This window comes from Oncorhynchus nerka, linkage group LG28 (genome assembly GCF_034236695.1).
Source record: "Oncorhynchus nerka isolate Pitt River linkage group LG28, Oner_Uvic_2.0, whole genome shotgun sequence".
Lineage (NCBI taxonomy): Eukaryota > Metazoa > Chordata > Actinopteri > Salmoniformes > Salmonidae > Oncorhynchus > Oncorhynchus nerka.
In genome coordinates, this window is record NC_088423.1 from 53,093,888 (window position 1) to 53,104,685 (window position 10,798).

A 10,798-nucleotide genomic window follows, 5' to 3' on the forward strand; every position below is an offset into this window, starting at 1 on the left:
AGAGCCAAGAGGCTGCAGGACAACCTGCAGGATAAAGAAAAAGTCCACGACTGAGACCGACAGCGCTGCTGACCCAGTGGAGAAACCGGTCTGTGTGGTCGCTAGCATCCCCTCCTCACCGTTGGAACTACGATCCTCCAACCGTCAGACTCGTGAGTCCCCCCTTTTCTCTGCCCCTATCTCCCTCCCCTCGCCCCAACTTAGATCTCCAGTGTCCCCTCTTCTCCAACTGATTTACCACCTTCCCATCGCCAATCTTTCTACGCCTTCCTCCATGCCAAAGCCTTCGTCTCTCTTCCCGTGACCTCATCACATGCCTCACCCCCTGTCTCTTGCCCCTGAGTCCAGTGTGCCCTCCTCAGACCCAGCCACAGAGTTATCCCCAGTCCCTTCCCGAAGCCTCATAGACCCAACCCCAACCCCAAATGTTTCCCCCATACACCCAGCCCGTAGGTCCTCCGGCCTGCCGGTTCTATGTGCTGGACCAGGGGTACCCCCAGAGCTACAGTACCATCCCATGCCCGTCTCCTCCCTGCCAACTCACAGGTCTCTCTCTGGGATGTCTGCCTTGGGGGCTCCTTCCCAGGGTTCACAGCCCACAGAGAAAAGTCAGGGTTGGGCAGGGTTAGGGAGAGAGGCAGGGAGAGGGCTATAGCAGCAAGGGCTATGGAGGATAGGAGGACAGAATGGAGAGAGAGACATAAGGACAGAGCATATGGACAGAGCTACACCCAAGCACAGACACCTTACATGGACATGGCTCATAACACACACACTGCCCATGATACACACACAGTGTACGACACACACACTGCGTACGACACATACAGCCAGCTAGACAAGGGTGCAGTGTACGGGGATGATACTAACACAACCCTAATCACTCTAGAGCAGTGGTTCTTAACCTGGGTTCGATCGAACCCCAGGGGTTCGGTGAGTCAGTCTCAGGGGTTCGGTGTAAAGACAAACATCTGATTCATATGATTCGTGATGACACGCTCCGCTTGGCCATCATTGGCTGCAGGTGATCACGCTACATCGCTTGGCCTATCTGTGCTGCAGGGAATTTGGCGCGCTCAGTTTGTGACTGTGGTGATGGTACGTCTTGTGATTTCTTTCTTAATATTTTAATCCCTTCATACTTACTATGTCGAGCAAAAAAAGAAAGTGGTCGGACAAATATGTACACTATGGATTTACATGTATAACCGAACGTGATGGGAGTCAGTGTCCTAACTGCATGATTTGCAATGCCAAGTTGAGCAATTCTAGTCTAGCACCGGCAAAACTAAGAGAACACTTCCTTAAGCTGCATGGAGATGGAAAATACAAGAACACAACGCTCGCTGAATTCAAGGTGAAGAGAGCCAGATTCGATGAAAAGGCTACTCTGCCTGTTCTCGGCTTTGTACCCATCAACAAACCGATCCTCACAGCATCTTACGAAGTTGCTTACCTGATCGCAAAGCAGGGCAAACCACACACCATTGGTGAAACACTCATAAAACCAGCTGTGTTGAAGATGGCGAATATCATGCTGGGAAAAGAGGCCGAAGTTAAGTTATCCCAAATTCCTCTTTCAAATGACACCATCAGCGACAGAATAGAGGACATGAGCAAAGACATCTTGGCTCAAGTAGTTGCAGATCTGATTTCAAGCCCGGCAAAATTCAGCCTTCAACTCGATGAGACCACAGACGTTTCCAATCTAAGCCAGCTTGCTGTATTCGTGCGCTATGTGAAAGACGACGTGATAAAGGAAGAATTTTTATTTTGTAAGCCTCTTACAACAACAACTAAGGCAGCCGATGTGAAGAAACTTGTGGATGACTTCTTCAAAGACAACAATCTTTCGTGGGATATGGTTTCTGCAGTTTGTTCGGACGGAGCTCCAGTCATGCTGGGAAGAAAGTCTGGTTTTGGTGCGCTAGTGAAAGCCGATGCACCACACATCATTGTTACGCATTGTATTCAGCACAGGCATGCGTTGGCAACAAAAACCTTTCCTCCAAAACTGGCAGAAGTATTAAAAATTGTAGTGGAATGCGTGAACTATGTGCGAACTAGTGCTCTGCGGCATCGCATCTTCAGTGAGCTGTGTAAAGAAATGGGCTCTGAATTCGAGGTACTTCTGTACCATTCTAACGTTCGGTGGTTATCCCGGGGACAGGTGCTGAATCGTGTTTTTGCCGTGCGTGTGGAATTAACCCTGTTTTTGCAAGAGCACCAACATTGTCATGCAGATTGCTTCAAAAATTCTGAGTTCATTCTCATTTTAGCGTACATGGCCGATATCTTCGCAGCTCTCAATCATCTCAATCAAAAGATGCAGGGAGGTGGAGTCAACATCATCGAAGCGGAGGAAAACCTGAAGGCTTTTCAAAAAAAGCTACCGTTATGGAAACGACAAACAGAGAACAATAACTTCGCAAACTTTCCCCTGCTGGACGATTGTGTAAGTAAGATCGAAGATGTATCTGGAATCGGAGACATTTCTGTACCCGCTGAACTGAAGCAAGCAATTGCCACGCACTTAGATGAGCTTGCAAAGTCTCTCGACGGATACTTCCCTACAAGAGAGTCATATCCAGCATGGGTGAGACAGCCGTTCACGTTTAGTGTTGAGACAACAAATGTCAATGATGAATACCTCGATGATATCATTGAAATTCAGCAGAGCCAGGTCCAACAGCAACTCTTCAGAACAACAACGCTTTCAACGTTTTGGTGTCAACAAATGGTAACGTACCCTGTTATTGCTAAGAAAGCTCTGGAGATTTTCATACCGTTTGTTACAACATATCTTTGCGAGCAATCCTTTTCGAGGATGCTGGACATAAAAACGAAGAAAAGGAACAGACTTTGTTGTGAAAATGACATGAGAGTGGCACTTGCCAAGGTGAAGCCGCGCATTTCTGAACTGGTCTCTGAAAGGCAACAGCAGAAGTCCCACTGATTTGCAGTAAATATTCATTATTATGTTTTTGTTTTTGTGTGAAAATGATAATCTGTGTGAAAATGTTTTGATGATTTTGTTCTTTGAACACAGTGATGTTGATGCACGGTTCATTTTGTGCACCAGTCAAATATATACCTATGTTTTGAATTTGATTTTTTTTTCAATTAAGAAGGGTTCGGTGAATGCGCATATGAAACGGTTGGGGTTCAGTACCTCCAATAAGGTTAAGAACCACTGCTCTAGAGCAGTGTTCAAGTATCAAAGACACTGATTAAAGTTGAATAACATTACATGAAATTAAATAAACTGCAGTGTTTTGAAGCGTTTGATAGCATTTAGATGCAAAAATAGAGATTTCACAGAAGCTCAATATATATTTTTAAAACATGAGTGATGCGGCTGTATATGTGACTTATTTAAGATCTTTGTCTGCTGTAATTGACTGTTTTGTTTTCATTAGAAAATGTTTTTCTTCCTAGATTTTTTTGTAAAGTTTGTTTTATATTCCTGATGTTGATATATATTTTATATTCCTGATGTTGTAGTTTTGTAGTGAAAGTATGAATTAGACGAAGGATATGTATTATGACTGTTTTACAGAAATGTTCACCATTCCATTTCTTATTTTTTGGTATTATTTTTTTTACTGTGAATAAATGCTGTCTGCAACAGTTTTGTGGAGAAATACGTCATGGTCACCTACAACTTTTGTTAATATTAGTGAATAAGTATACAATACAATGGTTTTCTACAGTATTTAACAGTTTTAGTGCTGCTAGTAATTTTAGGGATGAGGTTCAACAGAATGTAAAAACTTAAATTCTCATGAGCTACATCTGTTACCAGTTTTTTTTTCACCTTTATTTAACTAGGCAAGTCAGTTAAAGAACAAATTTGTATTTTCAATGACGGCCTAGGAACAGTGGGTTAACTGCCTGTTCAGGGGTAGAACGACAGATTTGTACCTTGTCAGCTCGGGGATTTGAACTTGCAGCCTTCCCGTTACTAGTCCAATGCTCTAACCACTAGGCTACCCTGCCACCCCTGATCCATGGATTAGATATATTTTTTTTAAATATTTTTTTATTCCACAATTCAGTGACTATTCTGCAACATGGTGTCATTAGAATATGTTATAATAGGGATATTTGGTGATTTTAATCAACTGTAGTTACGTCACAGAAGCTGAAATGTCTATCAAAGTGAACACAAAACTATTTATGCAAATATGCAACCACATTGTATGGATGTGAAAAAAGCTGATTTGAGTCTTGCCGTTTGGTAGATTTGATTTCACTAAATAGATTAACATTTCTGCAATGAGAACGGTGTACAGGGTTTTTCTCTTACTGTGAGTAATATAGTGTGAGACGGACTTTTGCAGACAAAATAAAACTTACTTGACTCTATTAACTTTCTTTGTCAGTATTTTGGGTGTCTTTCAGAAGCACTTTGTAAATAAGCAAATATTAAAGACAAAATCTAAACAAAATATGTGTTGTTGGTTGGTATTGCTCTTGTTGTTGACATAATTGGTTGTCTATTCACTGTTGATGGACTCAGCAGCTGACTAAGATACCACCTAGTGGACGTGATCAGTATGTAACCATGATCCTCCTCTCTCCTCCCCTCCTTCAGGAAAGAACGGACCCTTATTTTCAATTTTCCCCTAAGATTACATAGCCAAATCTAACTGCCTGTAGCTCAGGACCTGAAGCAAGATCATTGTACGAAATTGCAACAAGCGGTTCTGTGAAAATTGAATATAATCAGAAGCCACTGCCAGATTTCAAGATAGGGCTGCGCTCAGAGTTTATTGCCTTGGCATATCGAGCTGTTAAGACACTGTTGCCCTTTGCAACCACATACCTATGTGAGAGTGGAAACTAAATACAGGCACAGACTGTGTGTGGAAAATGATTTAAGACTGAGACTCTCCAATACAACCCAACATTGCAGAGTTATGTGTATCCTTTCAAGCACACCATTCTCATTAACCTGTGGTGAGTTATTCACAATTTTAATATAAAGTTATTAATATATGGCTAAACAAAGCTCAAAGATATTGATTATATTATTATTTGTGCCCCGGTCATATAAGAGCTCTTTGTCATTTCCCACGAGCCGGGTTGTGACAAAAACTCACACTCATTCTTATGTTTAATAAATGTATCGTAGAGTGTGTCTGGCAGGCTTGATGGCAAAAAACAACATTTCAGAGTACGCTGACCCTGGTGCTAGAAGGTGTACGCAGCTGGAGGTTGAATGTTTGAAGAGGTACGGGACTATACAAAGTTTGGGAACCACTGCTGTAGAGGATTTGGTGTCCAGACCCTCCATAATCACACTTTTTGGTCTGTTTTAATACACTGTCCTCCTATATGGCCTGCAAAACGCTTCAGTCATTTCTTATAGTGCATTTATGTATGCATCTCTAATTCTGTGAGAAAGCTGGAATTCACTCCATCAGTTATCCCTGATTAAGTTAACCCTACCGAGATGCACCCTAAAAGGCTTTAAGTTCTCAGACTTTGGTCAATTCTATGGTGGGTGAAAACAAATCCTTGCAATAAATGTGAAAATTTTATTTTTATTTTGTATTGAACCTTTATTTAGGACCTATTTTACAAGCCAACAACATGACCCTCTTGGCCAGGTCTCCTTTGTAAAAGAGGTCTCCTGACATAAATGGGACTTTATTTTACCTAAATAAAGGTTAAATGCAAAATAAAAAACATTCCTTCACAATTTTCTCCCTTGCAAAATATATGTATTTTTCAATGGGATACACCGAATTAAATAAAGGATAAATAAATCAAATATTATTTGGGTCTGATACACGTATATGAGGCAGGAGTCTGGTCCAGAGCAGAGCAGAGAGCAGGTGGTTGTGTTGCTGTCAGGAGCCTATTGTTACAGCTGGCAGACATCTGACTGACATCTGACTGACAAATGCATTATTCTCTGCTGAGTTAAAATATGCTGCTGGTATACCTTCATCAGAGTTGAGTATAACTTATTCTAATTGATTGGCTTATCTATCATCTCTGAAGCAGGAATTAAAAGCAGTAATAATGACAGTGGAATTTCAGTCTCTTCTCTGACCTTAACGGGATGCATCACTGCCTTTTATGGCAACTGCTTGGTCTCCGACCGCAAGGCACTACAGAGGGTAATGCGTACGGCCCAATACATCACCGGGGCCAAGCTTCCTGCCATCCAGGACCTCTATACCAGGCGGTGTCAGAGGAAGGCCCTAAAAATGGTCAAAAACTCCAGTCATCCTAGTCATAGACTGTCCTCTCTGCTACCGCACGGCAAGCGGTACCGGAGCACCAAGTCTAGGTCCAAGAGGCTCCTGAATAGCTAATCAAATGCCCCCCCCCCCCCCCCTCTTCTACGCTGCTGCTACTCTCTGTTATTATATATGCATAGTCAGTTTAACTTTACCTACATGTACATATTACTTCAATTACCTTGACATAGGTGCCCCCGCACATTGACTCTGTACCGGTGCCCCCTGTATATAGCCCCGCTTTTGTTATTTACTGCTGCTCTTTAATTATTTGTTATTCTTATCTCTTCCCTTTTTTTTGTATTTTCTTAAAACCACATTGTTGGTTAGTATGTATTTCACTGTAAGGTCTACATCTGTTGTATTTGGTGCATGTGACAAATAACATTTGATTTGTTTTGAACACTGTCTGCACTGTTTCTCTCTGCCGCAGGGTAGAAGTTAGCTCTTAGGCACAGATCTAGGTCCATCTTTAATAACCTTCCACAAATCCCTGACCATTAGGGATGGAAAACATAAAACTGACCTCTGATGAGTGTCCAGGTTTGACTTCATCCTGCTGGTTGTCTCTTAGTGTGAAGTGCCCCTGGTCCAGGACATCTCTCTCTCTCTTTCTGTATCTCAGCATAATGTTTTCATTACTGCAACAATAGAAGCCCATTAACATGGCTGTGTAGAACAGAGTAGAATGCCTGGCCTCTGTATTCATTCTGTCAGTTTGTGTTTCCGGCTGCGCTCCAGTTAATTTATTATAACAATGCTCCACAAACTGCTGCAGGACTTATTTTAGGTGACAGAATTGTCACAGATGCCATATGCACAGCGGGGATGTCAACAGCAACTTGACTTGTTTATGGCATATTAAAGCAGTGAATTATGAGTGCTATACAGAACTTATGATGATCGGAACCGTTATAAGACCAAAATCCTTTTTTTTATGATTCAATTCCAAAACCACTGTATTCAATTTGGAGGGATTTAAATGGTTTGTCTGAATCTTTTGTGAGTTTTAGACCGTATGTCAATGTCAGCCACATGATTTAATAAATGTTCCATTTTCGGAAGCAGTGTACATTTGTTATAATAAGTATTGGTAAAATAAGTATGCATAATATAACCATTGTTATAATAAGTTTACACAATATTATAATTTGCTGCTATGTCATTTTTCTTTTGCATACATTTACGTATTACCATTGTATGATATGATTAATCAAGTCATCATTGATTTTTGCTTGATTGGATAGTACCGTGCCTTGCGAAAGTAACACAGCCATCACCCTGAACACACCATCCCAACTGTCAAACATGGTGGTGGCAGCATCATGGTTTGGGCCTGCTTTTCTTCAGCAGGGACAGGGAAGATGGTTAAAATTGATGGGAAGATGGATGGAGCCAAATACAGGACCATTCTGGAAGAAAACCTGATGGAGTCTGCAAAAGATCTGAGACTGGGACGGAGATTTGTCTTCCAACAAGACAATGATACAAAACATAAAGCAAAATCTACAATGGAATGGTTCAAAAATAAACATATCCAGGTGTTAGAATGGCCAAGTCAAAGTCCAGACCTGAATCCAATCGAGAATCTGTGGAAAGAACTGAAAACTGCTGTTCACAAATGCTCTCCATCCAACCTCACTGAGCTCGAGCTGTTTTGCAAGGAGGAATGGGAAAAAATGTCAGTCTCTCGATGTGCAAAACTGATAGAGACATACCCCAAGCGACTTACAGCTGTAATCGCAGCAAAAGGTGGCGCAACAAAGTATTAACTTAAGGGGGCTGAATAATTTTGCACGCCCAATTTTTCAGTTTTTGATTTGTTAAAAAAGTTTGAAATATCCAATAAATGTCGTTCCACTTCATGATTGTGTCCCACTTGTTGTTGATTCTTCACAAAAAAATACAGTTTTATATCTTTATGTTTGAAGCCTGAAATGTGGCAAAAGGTCGCAAAGTTCAAGGGGGCCGAATACTTTCGCAAGGCACTGTAGATATTTTGAACAATATGTGCTACAATGACTGGAGTAATGCAAAAATACAAATAAACTCGCCTGTCCTTACTGTATAAATCTGGCCAGCATGTCAAATGTTACATGAGTTACATTGCTACTTAGTTTAGATTGGAAAACACAATCACTGGTCTAAAGTTTTGAATAGAAGCATCACAATTGTATCCACATTTTAGAGTATAATAATGCACACTCAACAAAATACATGCATGGATCTTTGTTTCATATGAGGTTGTACTTGTTTTGTTTACAAAGTGTAAAACAAAATAAGCCAGAGAGAATTCTTGCTCATACAAACACATTAACAATATAACTCAATGACTCAAAGATTCAATTAAATCTTCACTTTATTAATATATATGAACTATGCACAGCATGCAGTCGATTTCAGTGTGAAAGACAAGAGAGAAAGAGAAAGAGATGAAAGAAAGATACAGGGGGAAATAGAGAGAGGGATAGAAAGGGAGATACAGAATGAGAGGAGAGAGAGAGGAATAGAGAGAGAAAATAAAAGTGTGAGTGCTCCATCCTGGCCTTCTGACATTATCTCCCTCCTCCATGTCACCAGGGTGTCTCCTTCATAATTAATTATTAACCCAGTACTTTGTGGTAATACACAATTCACCATCAATTATTAATGCTATTTTGTGTGTAGTTTGCTTAATTGTGTTATTGACTAACAAAAGTGATTTCTTGAAAAGGACGCAAATTGAATCAGACTAAGTTCTGGTCTCTGTGTGCTCTCTCTCGCTGCAGTTAAACATTCTCAATCTGATCTGGGGAAAAGTAACAAATTAAATAAATAAATAAAAGGATTCATTAAAGAATTAATAAGCAATTGCTGATGAACCGTGAAGGAGGCTCTGGGTGTTTAAAAAAGTGTTTTGTAAATATACATTTAGGCATAAATAATTAGCATGTATCATGTTCAATGGGTTATTGAAACCTGACAATGCATCTCATGAGAGAGAGAGAGAGAGTGAGTGAGTGAGAGAGAGAGGGGAAGGCATGTGAGAGAGAGGGAGAGAGAGAGGGGAAGGCATGTGAGAGAGAGGGAGAGAGAGAGGGGAAGGCATGTGAGAGAGAGGGAGAGAGAGAGGGGAAGGCATGTGAGAGAGAGGGAGAGAGAGAGGGGGAGGCATGTGAGAGAGAGGGAGAGAGAGAGGGGAGGCATGTGAGAGAGAGGGGGAGAGTGAGTGAGAGAGGGGGAGGCATGTGAGAGAGAGTGAGAGAGTGAGGGGAAGGCATGTGAGAGAGAGGGAGACAGAGAGGGGGAGGCATGTGAGAGAGAGGGGAGAGAGTGAGTGAGAGAGAGAGGGGAAGGCATGTGAGAGAGAGGGAGAGAGAGAGGGGAGGCATGTGAGAGAGAGGGAGAGAGTGAGTGAGAGAGAGAGGGGAAGGCATGTGAGAGAGGGAGAGAGTGAGTGAGAGAGAGAGGGGAAGGCATGTGAGAGAGAGGGAGAGAGAGAGGGGGAGGCATGTGAGAGAGAGGGAGAGAGAGAGGGGGAGGCATGTGAGAGAGAGGGAGAGAGTGAGTGAGAGAGAGACAGGAAGGCATGTGAGAGAGAGGGAGAGAGTGAGTGAGAGAGAGAGGGAAGGCATGTGAGAGAGAGGGAGAGAGAGAGGGGAGGCATGTGAGAGAGAGGGAGAGAGAGAGGGGGAGGCATGTGAGAGAGAGGGGGAGAGAGAGGGGAGGCATGTGAGAGAGAGGGAGAGAGAGAGGGGGAGGCATGTGAGAGAGAGGAGAGAGAGAGGGGGAGGCATGTGAGAGAGAGGAGAGAGAGAGGGGGAGGCATGTGAGAGAGAGGGAGAGAGAGAGGGGGAGGCATGTGAGAGAGAGAGAGAGAGAGAGAGAGAGAGGGGAAGGCATGTGAGAGAGAGGGAGAGAGAGAGGGGGAGGCATGTGAGAGAGAGGGGAGGCATGTGAGAGAGAGGGAGAGAGAGAGGGGGAGGCATGTGAGAGAGAGTGAGTGAGAGAGAGAGGGGAAGGCATGTGAGAGAGAGGGAGAGAGAGAGGGGGAGGCATGTGAGAGAGAGTGAGAGAGGGGAAGGCATGTGAGAGAGAGGGAGAGAGAGAGGGGGAGGCATGTGAGAGAGTGAGTGAGAGAGAGAGGGGAAGGCATGTGAGAGAGAGGGAGAGAGAGAGGGGAGGCATGTGAGAGAGAGAGAGAGAGAGGGGAAGGCATGTGAGAGAGAGGGAGAGAGAGAGGGGAGGCATGTGAGAGAGATGGAGAGAGAGAGGGGGAGGCATGAGAGAGACAGTGAGTGAGAGAGAGAGGGGAAGGCATGTGAGAGAGAGAGGAGAGAGAGAGGGGGAGGCATGTGTGAGAGAGGGAGAGAGAGAGGGGGAGGCATGAGAGAGAGAGTGAGAGAGAGAGGCATGTGTGAGAGAGAGAGAGAGAGGGGAGGCATGTGAGAGAGAGGGAAGAGAGAGGGGAGGCATGTGAGAGAGAGGGGAAGAGAGAGGGGGAGGCATGTGAGAGAGAGGGAGAGAGAGAGGGGGAGGCATGTGAGAGAGAGGGAGAGAGAGAG